The sequence below is a fragment of the Myodes glareolus genome, chromosome 21, assembly GCF_982192425.1.
Source record: "Myodes glareolus chromosome 21, mMyoGla1.1, whole genome shotgun sequence".
Classification (NCBI taxonomy): Eukaryota; Metazoa; Chordata; class Mammalia; order Rodentia; family Cricetidae; genus Myodes; species Myodes glareolus.
In genome coordinates, this window is record NC_142046.1 from 31,865,396 (window position 1) to 31,883,649 (window position 18,254).

At 40.3% G+C, this 18,254-nt stretch overlaps 1 pseudogene; it reads right to left on the bottom strand.

Moving 5' to 3' along the window:
* Positions 1-18,019, bottom strand: part of LOC125394872 (mitochondrial import inner membrane translocase subunit Tim23 pseudogene) — a 34,678-nt pseudogene extending 16,659 nt beyond the window's left edge.
* Positions 18,020-18,254: the final 235 nt, after the last annotated feature.

An 18,254-nucleotide genomic window follows, 5' to 3' on the forward strand; every position in this document is an offset into this window, starting at 1 on the left:
ACTTCCTCACACATTAACTCTGCAAATTCCTAACACGAAAGTACTTGATAAGGGAAATATAGATTGAAGAACACAAAACGGAACGCAGCATTTACGAAACTACTTCCATTAGGTAGTACACAACTTTTTGTAGCTGCCAATCGTAAGTCAAGTGAAGCAAAATAGAGGGGGGAGAATAAAATTTCTTCACTAGTGGATAACTTAAACTAAGCCTCAGTTGGAGCCTTTTTAAAAGTGGCTCTGAGATACATTTTTTTTTCATTTCTACACTACAGAGCGTAATGATTTTCTAAAACCGGAAAGATTTATTCATATCATGCCTTTAGAAGATTGAATCAAATGATATATGAACATATTACGATTGAAAATAGAGAGAGGAAAAAACACTTACACGTGTACATAGTCAAGATGATGCCTCTTATGGTAACGACCAGTACATGTTAAGACGCAAGTGAAACAGCATTCGCATTTAATTTCATGTAGTCTGCCACACACCTGAATAGTAATTAGCAACTAAAATAGGAGGCGTGTGGTTCTGCATGTATTGATAAAATCTTCGTGCAGTATTCGTCAGCCAGCAGCAATTTAACATGAGCTGCACAGTGAGAAAAGACTGGTTCATCATTTCCACAGTTTCTTTTTCAAATTAGATCTCCTGATGATTGAAAGCAGCATAATAACTGGAAAATTGATCAAAAGTAAGGAAAATCTTTGTTCAGGCATTACTTTGTAAAATATTTTTGTTAGCCATGTTCATCAGACAGAATAAAATAGAAACCTCCAACTCCGTGTGCAAATACAGACAGTAATTCAAAGCAACTTACGCCAATTGAATCAGCTCAAAATTTTCAACTTTAAAGGGGTACAGAGGACAATGGCATACTGTTTCTGCCTTGCCTTACCCTACTGTTGAAGTGGCTTCACAATTTCAAAGGGAAGCTTTCTTTTGTAGTTTAACTTCGTAAGTCGCCTTTGGCTGCCTCTCTTCATCTGTCCCCAGCTCCATTGTTTGCCTCTGTATTTAAATTGGCTTAGCAATACCATGTGATTTATTTTTGGAGTTATCCTTGTACAAGAGAATTTGCACTTACAAGTCATAACTTTAAAGCTATTACCTTTATTTTTTTTTCATAATGCCCCACAGATTACAGATTCTTTTGCCTCCTCAACCCTTGATGTATAGTGCAAGTTAGGTCTTACTACATGTGGTAGAAATGTCAGAGGTGTGTATGTGTATGTGTGTGTGTGCATGTGTATGTATGTATGTGTGTGTATGTGTGTGTATGTATGTGTGTGCATGTGTGTGTATGTATGTGTGTGCATGTGTGTGTGTGTATGTGTGTGTGTAAGTGTGCATTCACATGAGCCTATTTGCTTTACAAGTCAAATTCTAGAAATTTAGCATAATGTTAACCCCAAGGAATCATTCAACAAAGTCTTATTTTCTTAAAGCTGTTTGTGCATCCTGTATCATTATAGAAGTCCACAAAGGTAAAAGGTAATTACAAAATAATTACACCACCAGACATCAAAACAAAAGGTTTCAAAGAATAGAATCTAATACATATCTTCTAAGAAAAATCACAGTGGCTCAACAATTATGATGCTTTGGGAGTTGCCCACAAACAAAATGCCAACTCAAACTTGAATAAATGGCAGGCAAAATCTGTGGCTCATGTATCAGAGGACAGAGGGGATTCTGACATAAATGATCAGACTTCTAGGCTCATATGGCTGCATTTACCTCAGTACTTCTGTATTTTGATAGGCTCCACTCATCAACTACCTGTTTTCAGGTTGCAAAGTCTAAACTAGCAGCAGCCAGATATTGTTCTTTCTCACTCACCATCTTCCATGACCATGCTGTAGGAACTCCTTCAGCCAGTAGCCTTTAAGATACCAGCCCACATGTGTGTGGCTTCTTATACTATAAATGCAGACATAAAGCACAATCGCTTTCCTTCTCATTGATTCTGGATTCAGTTCCTGTTCCCTGTTCATGCAGAGGACTGTGATCTGTGAGTCTACCCCTAAATAAATAACCCTTTATTATGTGCAATAGTGTGGGATGATTTTGTAACTTCTATCTTTAGTGTGTGGTCTCCAGTCAAAGAATGAAAGCCTTGAGCTTCGTTTCATTGGGTCTATCTTGAGTAATCTGTAATGACAAATACAAGAAGACAGTTGTATTGGCTTAGGTCATCCAGGTGGGTGCCTAGCACACACCAATATGACCCTGTCTAGCATATATCGATATGACCCTGTGGATATGAAAATGTCAAACTGCTTCTACATGAGAGGAAAAGTAACTGAGTCTCCCTGTTCACCCACCCACCCCAAGTCATGCTTACTGCATCTGCAGGCTAGAATGTTCTGGGTTTCTCCAATTTTTAGCAACCAGAAAGTCAGCATCAAAAAAGTAAGAATCTAGTTTAACCCTGTTTCAGCAATTCAGCACACATCCCTTCTGTTTGGATAGGTAATGCACAGGTTGTTGAACATTGTGAACACCATTCCAGTCTACAGCCCAGGAAAGAATTGATCGCACCATTTTAGTTCCCTAGGGAAGCTACAAGAGCAAAGAGTAACAAACTGAGTTCACTATAATCACAGAATTTTGTTCTCTCATCATTTGAAGGCTAGAAATCCAAAAATTCAGGTATTGGCTAGGCAATGCTTCCCTAAGCAGTCTCTAGGAGAAGATTTCTCCTTGCCTCTTTCCCAGGGCCCTTGGTATGTACCAGCATCCTTGTATTCTGCTTTTCTTTTCCCATGGATGTCCTCACTCTCTGTAAATGTCTGTAGGTCCCTGTCTTAGTCACTATGCTATTGCTGTGAAGAGACATCATGACCACTATAACTAATAAAAGAAAGCATTTAATTGGATGTTTCCTTGCAGTTTCAGAGGTTGAGTCCATGATCATCATGGCAGGAAGCATGGCAGAAAGCAGGTAAGCATAATGCCAGAGGAGCATCTAAGAGCTTATACTTGATCTGTAATCAGAAAGCTGAGAGACTGGGCCTGGCATGGGCTTTTGAAGACTCAATGCCTACCATAAGTGACACACCTCCTCCACTAAGGCCACACCTCCTAATCCTTCCTAAACAGTCCACCAACTGAGAACCAGGCATTCAACCATATGAGCCTATGGGGCCATTCTCATTCAAACCACCACAATACCTGTTCTCAGAAGGACATCAATCCCTAGTCTATGGGCTACTCTCATCTAATGTAGCCTCCTGTTAACTCAATTTTATCTGTAAGACTCTATTTCTGAATATTCAATTCACAGTTTTGCCTGGACATGAGTTCAGGGTTGACAAGGTTTAGCCTAGTTACCAAGCAATGGAAACACAGACATGTTGTTAGGAAAGTCCCTACAATATTCATTACAGGTACAAGACCTCCTGGGTCTTAGCTCTTTTCATTTACCTGGCTTTCGCCGACAGCTTTATAACTAGCTGGCATTTCAGATTTTATGTGCATTTGCTGAGCAGGATATTATGTTTGACTTTAAGCCTAGGTACATGGACTTCAGAAAGCACTTTAGGAGCTGTCTAACCAAGCTTAAATCTGTACGACAATCCAAGCATTGTCAAGCAAACAGGCAATACATTCTACCTATGTAAATCTTCTTATGTTTAGGATTTATGTAGTTGTGGTTAAATAACAATTTACTTAAAATTTTCGGGACCTGTGATATATCTTTCCATCAGGTATTTTCTCTACCAGTAGATAACAAAGCAAAACTATTATCGTTTAACACATGGCCCCTGCTAGAACTAAGAAAAAGAGCTAGGTAGGTGTGTGGCTCGGTTGGTAGAGTAGCAAACATGAAGCCCTGGGTTAGTTCCCCAATTCTACATTAAGCAGGTATGGTTGGGCAAATTGTATCCTCTATACTTGCGAGGTCAAAGTAGGGAGATCAGAAGTTCAAGGTCATTCTTGTCTTCACAGAGGGTTTGAGGCTGGACTGGACTAAGTGAGACCCTGTCTCAAGAAGGGAGAAGGAGGACAGCAAGATGACTTGTTATGTAAAGTTGCCTGATGACCTAAGTTTAATCTCCAGGACCAATATAGTCAAATTAAAGAACCGGCTCTCATTCATTGTCCTCTGCTCTCCACATGTAGCTGTGACATGCATACATCCCCGACACACATACAAAATAAATAAATACACTATAAAAGTGGGATGGCTAAAAATAAATCAAGAGAGTTCTAATCGTGATTAGAAAGGCTAAAAAGGGAATGACTCAAACAATTATTGATTTCTTCCTATGTAAAAACTAAAGTGCATGCCATCCAGGGTCCACATTGCAACCTACCCACATTCTTGATGACCTAACCACTTTCTGCTTTGGTTTCTACCATCCTGAACACACGGTTTCCATCCTATGGTCAAAAGAAGCTTTTGTAGCTTCCACAGGAATGACTGAATTCTGCTTGTATAACACTGAGACAGTCCTAAAACACATGACCAAATATAGCAACAGGAGTAGCTGGGAAATGTAGTTTTGTCTAAACAACCACAGGCCCAGCTAATTTGAAGTTCTTTACTAAAGAAAGAAAGGGGAAATTAATATGCGGTTTGAGGATAATTATCGTTCCTTACCAAAAGCAGTGTGAGCAGAGGAAAAAATGATGGGCATCTGCCAATAGCTTTCTGTATCAAGCCATTATGATGCCTAGTCTCAGATGCGTTTTCAACATAGCATTTCAGATTTTTACTATGATACCTACATGTGCCTTCTTTAGCTTACCTCGTCCAGTTACTCAATCGTCCAGCTACTCAATCCAGTTACATAATTGGCCTAATAGTGGTGACTACTGAAGTCAGCAGGAAACTCTAATATCCCGTAAAGAAAGAAAACAGAATTTGAAAAGTAACTATTTTGTGAAACAAGAGACATTTAGCCCCTATCTTTGGTGATAAGTTTTCAATTACATCAAACAGGTTAATGAGTCAGACTAGAGTCTCAACTTTACACTTAACAAACTGCCTGCATAGTGCTACAGCAAAATGAGATTCTACATAGCTTGAGAAACCTGGAACCCTGCTTGAAGCCAGATTCTTCCCTAATAGGAAGAGGCATATCAAGGTCCTTATAAATATTTAACAAAAATATGAACAGAACATTGTAGCAGAAACAAACTAAAACAAACAATGATAATATTGGTAAGGGGAGGGAAGAAAAATAAAACATTTTCAGTGTAAACATTGGAAGATTGTGGGACTATTTATTTACATCACCCGCAGTTCTCACTAGTAATCAAATGCTCATGGTTAACTTTATGAAGAATAAAAGCAAAGCTTTTTTTTTCAACTGTAGACAAAAGACTGGACAATCTGCCTCTCCTTTCCCCTGTTCTGTCATCTCAGTTGCTCAGGGTTCCAGAAGGCTTGCCTGCCCTGTGGCTTCCCACTACATCCTCTCAATGAGATGTTACATTTAGCAGTGGACACTAAACAATGGGTTGACCCTGTCCTTACCTTCATAAAGAGTTCTTTCGTCAACTCTCCTCAACTGTTTCTTTTTAGTGAGACATCTGATTTTGTTTTAAGAAAGAAATGATTCACTCACCAAAAGCTTAGTCCTGCATGTTCGGTGGCTAATAGGCAGTTCTCAGTTTAGAAATTCTGTCTCCTACCAACCCATGTTCTTTTTTTCACAGGCGTGAACTGGAGCTCAGCACATCCATAGCCATTTCTAAACCAGGTTCATGGCTCTAATTACACTGACCATCACTTCCTAGTCCAGTCCATTACCCATCTCTTCTATTTTTGACACTGATGCATTCATAAGTCATTTATTAATTTACTTCTGCTTGCTTCAGATTCCTCCAAACCCAGGGCTTTCAGTGTCTCCAGTACAGAGATTTTTCTCACTTCATTTTTCTGTAGAAATTTCCTGAACATCTCTAATGTTTAAACATTTTATAGACTAGATAGGCTATCTTAACTTCAAGAAAGCAAATGTCTTCTTTTCTTACGGTTTCATTGGAAAGTATGGTACACATAGAAAAAGTCCTTCAAAATATACCCTCTAACTCCCCTAACCTCTACTTTCATGGGAACAACACATTTGCAAATCGGAGAGTTCTTGCTGGGCACCATCTCTGCTCAGTGCTGCCAGGCCCTGGGGTCTAGTCTCTCTCGACAGTTTGTCTCCTGGGAGTCTTCATGAACTTTGTGGGTTTAAAGTTAATGAACATTTCCATTTCTATGTCTAATAGGCACTCTCAAATGTAGCATATGTAGATCAAACTTTGGATCTCCTTTCCACCCCTATTCAAACACATTAATGTTCTAGTCTTCCACTTTTGGTTACCTGAAGCTCCAATTACCCAAGTCAAACATTTTAGGGTCATCTTTTCCTTGCCTCCTTTTTCTTTGTAATTTTAGATTCTTTAAAAGAAAAATCCCTTCAGTCCTTTATGCAAAAGCCAGTACAAATTGCAGCCCCCTTCTGCTTCCTTTGCTACTAACAAAGTAGTCAAGCTACCATCATGACGTCTATGAGTCCCTGCTCAACCTCCTCATCAATAGTCCCTGACTCTGTCCTGCTCCAAAGTCTTTGTTCTAGGCAACGTTCTCTTGCAATGAAGAAACACCATGCTATGGCAACATTTATAAAGAAAGCATTCAACTGGGGCCTGCCTACAGTGTTGGGAATTTAGTTCATTGTCATGATGATGAAGAACACAGCAACATTCAGGCTGACATGGTGCTGGAGTATTACCTGAGAGTTCTGCATCCGGGTCTGTTCATGGCAACATTCAGGCTGACACGGTGCCGGAGTAGTACCTGACAGTTCTACATCCAGGTCTGCTGGCAGCAGGAAGAGAAAAAACCACTGGGCCTGGCTTGGGTTTTTGAAATCTCAAAGCTCATGTCTCAGTAACACACTTCCTCCAACAAAGCCACACCTCCAAATCCCTCCTAAGAAGTGCCATGCCATGATGTCTAAGCATTCAAATCTATGAGCCTATGGGGTCCTTTCTTATTTAAATCACCACATCTTGCAGCCTGATCTATTTAGCCTGTGTCATTTCTTTCACCAAACTAGTCCACAGACCCCTATATCACTGAGAATAACACTCAAGGTCCCTACCGTACTTGTAGCATCCCATATGACTTTGTCTTTGCTGGTTGTGTGGTTGCATCTCCTATTCTATCCCAGACAAATCAGCCCTTCTGCTTTGGGATACCTTTAGCATAGTGATCATCATTTGACATATTAGGTAGCACACATGTTTAGCTTGACTTTTTTGATCTTTATAAGAATACAAACTCTGTCATAAATTTAATATTGATAAATATTCTTACTTTTATATACTACATATTCCCAACTCTGTAAAAACATGAGCCATATAAGAAAGGTAGCCAAGAAATTTTATGATGGATGAATTGATGAATGAAAACTGTAATCTACAATGTTTTTCAGATTTGTTTATTTATTGAATGCATGTGTGTATGTGTGTATACAAGCGTGTGAGTATATATGCCATGGCATTCGTATAGCTGCCAAAAGGTTCTTTCCTTTTATTAAATAGGTCCAAGGGATTGAGCTCATGTCATTAGGCTTAGTACAAGTGTCCCTACTCACTAAGCTATCATGTTGCCTATAATAGAAATTTTTGTAAACATAAGTTCTTTTCCAAAGATAATAAGTTCTCAAATATCTCAAATAAATTTAGAAACTCACACATGTACAGTGCCAACAATGCATGAGCTCTAGATAGCACTTTGCAAGTAAGATCTCAGAGAATTTCTATAGTGGGTACAATGTGGTTGGTCTTCATATAACCAATGAATATGGGAGGCATTCCATAAGTAAGAAGCAGCAGCAGAATATGCTCTTGAATCCTGATGAGTCTGATTTCAGAATCTTTTCTCTAATTAGAAAGATTAATGAGACATGATTAAAGAATGCCTCTTTGAAGTTATGTAAAAATCACCACCAACAATACAGAAGATGGAATTAAACCTTTGTCTAAGATAATATGGCTGAAGGTCCCAGTTAATCTAAGAATGTGAGAACTATGATTCCTAGCATTTACATGAACTCTCAGGAGGCTAGGCGACAGGTTAAGTGTGGATCAGAATGGCAGGTCTGCACACAAATGAAGGAACTATGGTTAGAGACCCTCTTTTAAAGTCTCGCGTTCTTTTTCTTTTGCTGTCGTTTCTGAAGCAAAAAAGTTAGAATGAGACCTACCCTGCGTGACAGCTGACCACAGCAAGAACCATACAAGGCATCTGGGTGCTCCTGCCCACACTCAGAGGGAGTTCATGTCATCTTCACATTTGTTCAGGGAGATGAGGAAATAGATCAGTTGGTAAAGTACCTGCCTTGTAAGCAGAAGACTACATATGAGGACCTAAGTTTATATCCTGGCTCCCATGAAAAATGTGGCATCCCCTGCCTGGAATTCCAGTTCTAGAAAGGTAGACAGAAAGATCACTCGAGGCTTGTTGACCAGCCAATCTATCAAGAAGTTTTGCTGGGAGGTGGTAGTGCATGCCTTTAATCCCAGTACTCAGCAGGCAGAAGCAGGCAGATCTCTGTGAGTTCAAGGCCAACCTGGTCTACAAGAGCTAGCTCCAGGATAGGTTCCAAAGCTATGGAACCAATGAAAACATGTATAGCAAAACTCTAATTGGTCTTAATAATAAAAACCTAGAGTCAGTATTAGGGGGTGAGAGCTGAAAGATCAGTGAAGCAGAGCAGCTAGCTATTAGAGTTCTTACCTCTACAAAGTTCTCAGACCACAACAGGGCTAAGTTTTTGTCCTCTCCCACTTTATATTCCTCTCTCTTCCCAGCCATATCACTTCCTGTTTCCACCTCCCTAGTGCTGGGATTAAAGATGTATACCACCACAGCCTGGGCTCTATGGTTAATTAGTGGCTAGGTCCACCCTGTGATCTTTAGGCAAGCTTTATTTGCTAGAGCACAAACAAAATATCACCACATATCCCCCTTTTTGTCTAAAATAAAAAAGATTATAACTAATATAAGAAAAACTATAGACAGTAAGTATAATAACTATATGTAATACATATAGGCAGTAATTAAACTTAGTTTAGATTGAATGGTAATGCTATTTGATGAACTATCATCTCCTCTAGTTAAAAGGTCTCTCTTTTTCTGGTTTCTCCTGAAATTTTTGCTTTATTTCCTAAAGCTGTTCTATCATCCAGAGCAGTATGTTTTTTTTACAATAGGCATTAGATTCTTTAATTGACCTGGGAAGGAGTTTCCTCCATAACAACAGGAAATGACTGAAAGAAACCAGCTGGACTTCTGATAAGCCCTACATTTTCCCATCACACTGAGACTAGACAGCAACTATCTCAGTTTTCTCAGGGTTCCCCAAAGATGTGATTGCCCTTAAACAACAGAAAACAGCCTAGAGAATATGACTCCAAAATTCCCAAGAGGTGGGGAGAGGGCAGTTTCGGATAGTTCAATGGATTATCATGTTTGTCATTGTTTAGGGGAGTTGTTTACAAATTGTTATTGGTCATGTTCAGAAAAAAAACTGAACAAAGAAGATTAGAGTCATGGATTTTTTTCTGAAGAGAAAATGGGGGATATTTTATGGAAATGATGGGATAAAAGTGTGGATCACTGAGTATTCTTTGAACATTCACTAGTTTCAAATATTTTACCTTGGTATGGAATTTTGTATAGTGATACAAATTTAAGGTTATTTTGTTATACTGTATATACGTTTCTACTCTTCTTTAAAGTATTTTAACTATACAGCTCATTTAAAAATTTAAAGTGTTAGTCTATGAAAGCTATTTAGTATAATAAAGAAATACAGGCTAGAAGTTAGTCATCTATAACAACCAAACTTATAGTCATGTTAGGTATGTTTTCAAGGTCATGCAGAGATATATTTTAGATGATAGATGGTCTTCACACACTTCAAAGGCCTATTAGAATATGACATTTAAAACTTAGTTTTAATAACTAAGACTTTTCATGAGAGTGAGACATGTCTGCTCCTGGCAACACCAATCCACTTCAGAGAAGATGATGGGCATTGAAGTAACTCCATAACTCAATGTGGCAAAACTAGTCATTTGGGTAAGAAACTGCTCCTGTTTTGACTACTGATAGCATGCTGTAAAAACTGGACAAGAAGAACACTAAAGAAAAAGACTTTTGAACTTTACCAAAATAAGGTGAGACAGTCATTCAAAATACATGCTTCATAGAAAAACCTGCCAGATGTTCTGTGGGACACACAGGAAAGTGACTACTGAACTTGGTCAAAACAAGGTGGGGCAGTCCTTCAAAATTCCAGCTTCATAAAAAGTATATCAGATATTCTAGGTCTGTAGGCCAAAGATGAAGGCTCCAACACTGCAAAGGAAACTTGGGTGACTGTTCAGGCAGCCAGATATCACTGTCATTTTGGAAGTGGCTTGCCTTATGCTTTTTTTACTATGATAATATTAAATCCTTCTAAAATCTTTGATGGCATTGAAGTAACTTAATAGTTAGTTATAGCTATAGTTTTCCTTAGTCTTGTTAGAAAATAAATTAGGTACAAAACTTTGACTCATCCAGATAGGATAAGTAATGGGATTTTTTTTAAAATTGGACATTGTGAATATATTTCTTATTTGGTAATTGTTCTTATTGTGCATAGTTTTGCATTGTTAAAGTTAAAACCTTTCCTTTTTATTTAGACAAAGGGGGAAATGTGGAATAATCTTTTTGTACTCTGTGAAGATGTGACATTCTGATTGACTTAATAAAAAGCCGAATGGCCAGTAGCAAGGAAGATTTCTGGGAAGAGAGGACACTGGGAAGAAGAAGCGCAGAGTTTGCCAGCAAGATGCAGAGGAAGCAGGATGGGTAATACAGGGTAAAGGTAACTGAACCATGTAAAAGAACATAGGTTAAAAGATATGGGTTAATTTAAGTAATAAGAACTAGTTAGGAAGAAGCCTACGCTAAGGCCAAACTTTCAGAATTAGTGTCCATGTCATTTTGTGTGTGTGTGTGTGTGTGTGTGTGTGTGTGTGTGAGAGAGAGAGAGAGAGAGAGAGAGAGAGAGAGCTGGTGACCCAAATAAAAGTCCATTTACAGTCCTCAGAATACTATAAAGTTTTCTAATCAAGATGGATATATTGTTTAAGTCTTTCTATTAAAAATTGGTATGTGGATTACTTCTTGGATTAAATTTTTGAATTTCTTTGTGTTAAAGACTTGCCTTGCACTATGATTTCACATTCTTTTGAGACTAAACTTACAAACTGACCAAGGTCATTTCTCCACTAAAATATCCACAAACTTCCTAATTAAGTCATGTGGGTATCTACACCATATCCTGGCTTCTTCCCACAGCACTTCCATAAAGAACTATATATACTATGCTACTTAGCTTTCTGTGACAGTTTCATGGATAAAGAGCTTTCATGAACACATGAGAATCTAAGTTCAGATCTACAGCAGCCACATAAAAAGCTGGGCAGGAACTGGTAGCCCCCCACCCTCCCTAATCCCTGTGCTTGAGAGGCAGAGACTGACCCTGGGGAGCAAGCTGACCTGCTAGACTAGCTGAATGGAAGAGTGCTGTGTTCAACGGAGGACACCGCCATGGTAAAGTGATCGTAGATAAGGACCTGATACTTCCACCCATGCATGTATCCCATCCATGCAAACATGCATGTACACATGTGTACATACCACACATAAATGTACACAGAAAAACAGACCTGAGATCATCAGTTTATAAAGAGACAGTGTTTATTTGGTTCACAGTTTCAAGGATTCCAATTCATGGAGCCTGGCATGGAAAGAGGGCAGCAAAACAAAACCATTCATTTCGTGGATAGGAAGGAAAGAAAGAAAAGGAAAGGAGGGGTCCTTTAAGGACCCAACCCCAGTGACTTAAACATCTCTTATTAGATTCTAGTTCTTTAATATACCAGTGCCTGCCCACACCACAACTCTCCTAATGGAAGGCTTAACCACATGAAGCTATGCAAGACACCGGAGAGCCAAGCCCCCTCACCATCCTCACTGCAACCTTCACTAATTGCCACTTGCTTCATCTCCAGAAGCACTTTGGCAACTAACCACAACTTTACCATGCTGTTCAGTGTCATGAAGTAGGCTGTACATTTCAGTCCTTTGAAAGTTTCTTTTAGCGGAGCTGTTGCCGTTGCTAACACGTTACCAAAAGGAGATCTTCTCAGACCTTAACCAGCCTCTGTTGAAACTAAGCCAATCTTCTAGCCAAAGGTTTCACCAAAGACCAAAATGTAGGGTAACCATGACAACAGCTCTGCAATGAAAAAAAAAAAGTAAATTCCAATCATCTAGAATTCCCTTCAGCTATTGTTTCAAAGAATTTAGAATGTACTTTGTGTTGCAACTTGCCTTGTGTGGCAAAGATTATATAAAAGAGCTACCCTGAGGATTAGAAGAATCTTATTCCTTGATTATATAAAATAGCTACCCTGAGGATTAGAAGAATCTTATTCCTTTATTTGACTTTCTTTATCTCCCTATTTTTTTTTTTTTTTACCAGTGCTATAGATTGGTTTTCAGCCTAGATTTAAAATGACGATCAAATTGATCTTGGTGAGAAACAATTCCTGAGAAAGCAATCTTTAAAAAGATACAGTAGCCAAAAACTACTTCTCTTAAAAATAAATTGAAGCAGATTATAGCTGCAAAGGCTGGGTGGTAGGTACCTGGAAGCCGTGGATCACATTCCTTTCTGGGTGTGTGTCTTTGTCACTGTGTTCTTGCTGTGAAGAGACATCATTACCAAGGAAACTCATTGAGGAGAGTGTTTAATTTGGGATTCATGGTTCCAGAGGGTAAGAGTTCAGAACCATCATGGTGCAGAGCATGGGAGCAGGCAGGCAGGCATGGTGCTGGAGCAGTAGCTGAGAGCTAACATCGAGGTTCACAAACATGAGGCAGAGAGAGCTAACTGGGAATAGCATGGACTTTTGAAGCCTCAAAGCCCACTTACAGTGATACACCTCCTCCATCACAGCCATGCCTTCCTGAACAGTCCCACCACCATATTCAAACATATGAGCCTGCGGAGTCATTCTCATTCAAACTACCACAGCATATCTTTAATATTTCTCAGAACAACAACAAGAAGATCAAGTTTTCTTTAAAGCAATAGATAATAAAAGAAAATGGGCTTATTTGCATTTGGCTAAGTAATTGGTGTAGGTAAACTTTTAAGAAAGAGATGTGGTGATTTGATTCAAGGGTTTAGTTGAGGAGTGAGCAGCCAATGAAGACCCGATGAAGTGTGGAAGTGGGGATCTGCTCTCAGGCTGTCCCGCGCTAATGCTGCCACATTCAATAGCAGCTCGCCTCATCTGTCTCTAATTTGTTCCTCAAATTGCCTGAGAGGATAGTGCTACTCATTGTGGGATTGACTCTGTGAACTAGATTTTGGCGACTATAATGGAAAAGGTGTGCTCTAGAGAGAGACAGGGCTATAGAGAGGCATTTGGAAGAGACTCTGGAGACCCTTCACTCTCTGACTTTTTAAGTGGTTGAAAAGGTAAGGTTTTGCTCAGGATTAAGGACAGAGAATCCAGCTAAAACTGTTTTCTGTGTGGGTTCTGAGAGTGCTGTTGCAGCAACCATTTGGAACTTAATGACAAAAGCATAAATAAGATGTCCAAGGCCTTTATTCTCTTTATCACCATCGCTTTCTCATTTGTGTGCTAGTCTTTATTTGCCTAGAAAGTAAAATAAGGCTTTCTAGTAGCTTTCCGCAAACACATAACAGATTTGTGGGTCCTACTTTATTATTCTCATCTGTGATTTACGAATCTATGTTGAGAATGTACTTATTAAACTAGCCAAATATGCAAAATTGTCTGACATGCATATTACTTAAGCAAATGATTGAATTATAAGTCATCAACACAAATCAGTGATTTTTAATGGAGAGGGAGAAGACTGCGAATTAGACCATTTAAAGAAATATAAGAAATAGCTGGGTGTGGTGTTGCACACCTGCAATCTTAGTGCCTGGGAGGCTGATACAAGAGAGCATTTGAGACCAGCCTGGGTTTCGTAGAAATATCGATCTCAAAGTGGGGGTATCAAGATGGCTCATTTAATTAAGGCATTTGCCACCAATCCTGAGTTCTATCCTCAGACCCCACATGGTGGAAAAAGAGATCTTGTTTCTCCAACTTGTTCTCTAAGCACCACAGACACTGTGCTGCATATGGATCCCCACACATGTATACACACACACACACATGCACACACACACGCACACACACACACACACACACACACACACACACACACTGGGCTGGATATACACCACCACACATGTACCCCCCACACACACTGTGCTGCATATGGACCCCCACACATGTATACACACACACACACACACACACACTGTGCTGCATATGCACCCCCACACATGTACACACACACACACACACACACTGTGTTGCGTATACACCCCACACATGTACATTCACACACACACATGTACACACACACACTGGGCTGTATATGTACCCCCACACATGTACACATACAAACACTGTGTTACATATGCACCCCATACAAGTACACTCACACACACACTGTGCTGTATATGCACCCCACACATGTACACTTACACACACACTGGGCTCGTGTATGTACCCCCACACTTGTATACACACATACCTATACACACATACATTGTGCTGCATATGCACCCCCACCCATGTATATACACACACATGTATACACACACACTGTGCTGCACATGCACCCACACACATGCACACTCACACACACACGCAAAAATGATTGCTTTTTTAAAGTTCAACATTGTCTTAAATTGCAGCTCTATTGCTGTGATGATTTTTTTCTAGTTCCATCCATTTGCCCTCAAATTTCCTGATGTCATAGTTTTTAATATATGAGCAATACTCCATTATATAAATGTACCACATTTTCTCTAACCATTCTATGGTTGAGGGGCATCTAGGTTGTTTCCAGGTTCTGACTACTACAAATAAAGCTACTATGAACACAATTGTGCAAGTGTCCTTATGGTATGATTGAGCATCCTTTGGGTATATGCCCAAGAGTGGTAGAGCTGGGTCTTGAGGTAGATTGAGTCCCAAATTTCTGAGGAACTGAATCTTCTTCTAGGGTGTCTAGGTTCACCTTGGCCTCTGGTAGAGCTGCTTGCTTGGGCTCTTCTTCCAACTGCTGTGGACTCTGTCTAGGTCTATAGAGTCTCCTGGAGTTCTGAGGAAGTGCTGGCCATGAGGAGGGTGATGAGGTAGGAAGAGTTGAGCAGCTGTTAGGGTAGGGAGGGGAACAGAATCTGGGGGTGGTGGCTGTCCAATTGGGAGGAGGGTCACTCACCTGTTCCTCTATTGGTGACAGTTCCACCAGAGCAGTAGGATTCCTCCAGAGTTGGGGACAGGGTCCAGTAGTGGTACTGGCGCTGAGATGGAGGGGGCCCAGGACAGGAGGGTTACTTACCCGCCATGGTTGGAGTGGTCTGCACCTCAGTGGTGGAAGACCACTGGAGTTAGGGGTAAGGCTCAGCAGCAGCAGGGCCAGGGATGGAGCTGGGATGATGTGGGCCTGGGAAAGAGTCACAGGGGACAGAGTCTGGGGAGGGGTACAGTTCCGATGGCTTGTGGGTCACTCACTCTTTCTGGCTAGTGTGGTCTGGGCCTCAGTGGCAGAAGTTTGCTGGGGTTAGGGTCAGGGCCCAGCCTAGTAAGGACTTCCTCGGATATCATGAAAACAATCATAGAACTGTGACCAACCATACTCTGTTTGAGTAGTAGTCTAGAAGGAGTTGTAGAATATGTCCTGACTAGTTTCCCCTTCTTACTCTCCCCCCAGCTTCCCCACCTCCCCAAGGTCCATTCCCCCACCATTTCTGCTGGGGGAGCTCCTTCTGCTCCTTCAGCCAATAGCCGCTGAGATACCAGCCCACTGGGGTGTGGTATCTCTCTCTTAGATTAAAAAAAGCAGCAGCAACCCTCCTCTCACTCAGGAAAGGAGAGAGAGAGACCATGCCCCAGTGGGCTGGTATCTCAGCGGCTATTGGCTGAAGGATCAGAAGGAGCCCCGTGGCACATTTCCCTTCAGGAAAGAGCAGGCCCCCAAGACATATCTATCACACAAGCTGTGTGGTACTTCGAGGAGAGCACACTGAAATCTAAGGTGATGCTGGAGCTGGAATGACAAGCACTTTTCACACAAAGACTGAGAAAAGAACGTTTATATTGCCACCACTATAATCTCGAGATCTAGGATCCTTCAATAAACAGTTTAATATCACATAAGAATTACTTAGCAGAGAACTTCTGATTCTTAGGCATGCATCTAATTTAGATAAATTAATGACTAGCAGTATTCTGAATAAGCCACCACAGTGATAAATATGGTGGAAACCCATAATAAATGGTTTAACAACCTTCATTCTTCACAAATTCTGTGATTCTACATGAGTCTCCTCATTTGGAAAATACATTTGAAATTCAAGAGTTGTACAGATAAAAATCATGTTAAGGCACTTTTAAAGACTATAAGGCACTGTGGACATATAATTTTATTATTAATGGCAACGCTATATAAAGCAAATTTTGCCAACGTTCAAGGGTCATACATAATTTCTTTAACTTTAAATATAAAACTCTCAGTACTTTAACAAAATCCTGCAAGGGAAAGTGTTCAAGAATTAAATAAAAGCCCTGAGTTTAAGCATTTAAATTAGTTTACAAGTGCAAAGACTCAAAAAGGTCACAAAATGTATTTCTCAAGGGATTGTAATAAGTGCTACCATCAAGCGGCACAACACAGAAGCTAGCGCTCTGGCTTTTAGCTGTTTGCAGAAGTCCACAAAATTGAAAACAGAGTGCGTGTCTTCTGTGTCTGGCTTTTTGTCTCAACTCTGTGTGTGTGAGGTTCATCAGTGCTGAATCAGGAAGCAGTGACTTCCCTTTCGTATTGATGTGGACCTTTCCTACGGTGAGGAAGATACTTCAACAGAATTCCTGCTGGAATGGAAAAGTAAGGACTTCTGAAAAATCAACCTCCTAATTAATTCTGAAAACAACCTCCTAAAAGCAAGAACACCAATAAAAATGGTGTTCATGAAACTGGAAATGAAGAACAGCAGTGTGAGGAGGATTTGTTCTGAAAAAATCTTAAATTTTGATAAGAATGCAAACCTTTACCATTATTCGTCTGTTTCTCATGGGCCTCGCCTCAGATCCACAGAAGCCTTCAAAAGTGCTAGCTTTATTCCATGGTTTAGCAGGCAGCTGTGCTCACCAACATCTCAGGAAGGCACCTGGGTATGTGGAGCCATCCTAGGAGACTATGAAGAGGGAAGAGCCAGGTCAAAACTCTGACAGACAAATTGATGGGAATTGTGGGAATTTGAGCTGCGTGGCAACAAACTGGAAGGGCGCATCTTCACTTCACAGAGTTCGCTCTGTGAGGAGAATTCTATGCTTAGGATAGTTGTTAAAATTGTTAGGTGGAAATCTTTCAAGACCATAGATACCTAAAGGCAAAAAAAAAAAGGGTCTAAGATAAACCGATGCTTACTCCAGAAAAGGAAGCGGGATTTCAAAAGAAAATCTGAAGAATAAGAAGTTCGTGATAGTATGGCAAAACTCCAAAACATCCTGGAAAACCAGAACCAACACAGAGGTCTGACTGGAATCTCTTCTCCAACCTCCAGGATAGCTTAGTCACTGTGCAAGCAAAAAGTGAAGGCTGAGTGTCATGAGAGAGAAAGTAGATACACACGGTATAACAAAAGTTATATATTATTATGCTAAGGGGCAGCACACTAGGTTCACACTAAAAATTCCTAACTATGGTCCTAAGCCTATCTCCCCAAAGCTGCTCACCTGTGCGATGCTTCCTAGCTGAAGGTCCAGTCTCGAACAGAAGTCTCTGAGTGAAGGGTCAGGATACTGGGAGAGACTCTCCAGATGCAGGGCAGATGAAGGCAGCATCTCTCCAGATGTGCAGACCAGAGCATTGCTCTTGGTCTCTGCTTATATTCTGTCCCATGGGCGTCATGGTGTGTAAGACTGTGTCTGATTATCTTGAGTGAGTGATGTCACTGAGTTCTGGTTATCAGGTGCAGCCTTGGGTGTAGTGAAGACCCCAACGAAGTTATTTTTATATGTGTAAAAGGCTTTTTTTTACTCTGCTCATTACACTGAGGAAGGTACATAAAACACTAGC